Source organism: Penaeus monodon, chromosome 22, assembly GCF_015228065.2.
Source record: "Penaeus monodon isolate SGIC_2016 chromosome 22, NSTDA_Pmon_1, whole genome shotgun sequence".
NCBI classification, from domain to species: domain Eukaryota; kingdom Metazoa; phylum Arthropoda; class Malacostraca; order Decapoda; family Penaeidae; genus Penaeus; species Penaeus monodon.
In genome coordinates this window covers 18825848-18826272 of record NC_051407.1, presented here as the reverse complement: position 1 = coordinate 18826272, position 425 = coordinate 18825848, and positions in this window count along the sequence as shown.

Below are 425 nucleotides of genomic sequence, written 5' to 3'. Positions count from 1 at the left end.
TGTAGTTATATTTGTGTGTATAGACAGTTTCTTTTTTTTTACTGATAACAAAGACAATGTTCCTTGATTACATTTTCTTTTTTTATCTACTATTTCATAAAAAAATATATATATATTTTTCAAACAATTTCCCAATAAAAATCCGCTATCTTTTCTTCTCTTATCATTTTCCGGCCAAAAAAACAAAAGAGTCGGGAGGGAATTTTCCGTGTAAAAGTTTGTTCACTCGTTGAGCAAAAGTCCGCCGTTTAATTAACGTTTTTTTATTAATCTAGTCAGAAAAAGAATTTAAATTTAAAACATATAGTTGACTTTAAATAGGTTCTCACAAAAAAAGTTTTTATTTGACGATAATTCGAAAGAAAACGGTTGTATTGAATTTCCTTAATATATGAAGGATTCTAGACGTTTTCCTTCCCCGTGTC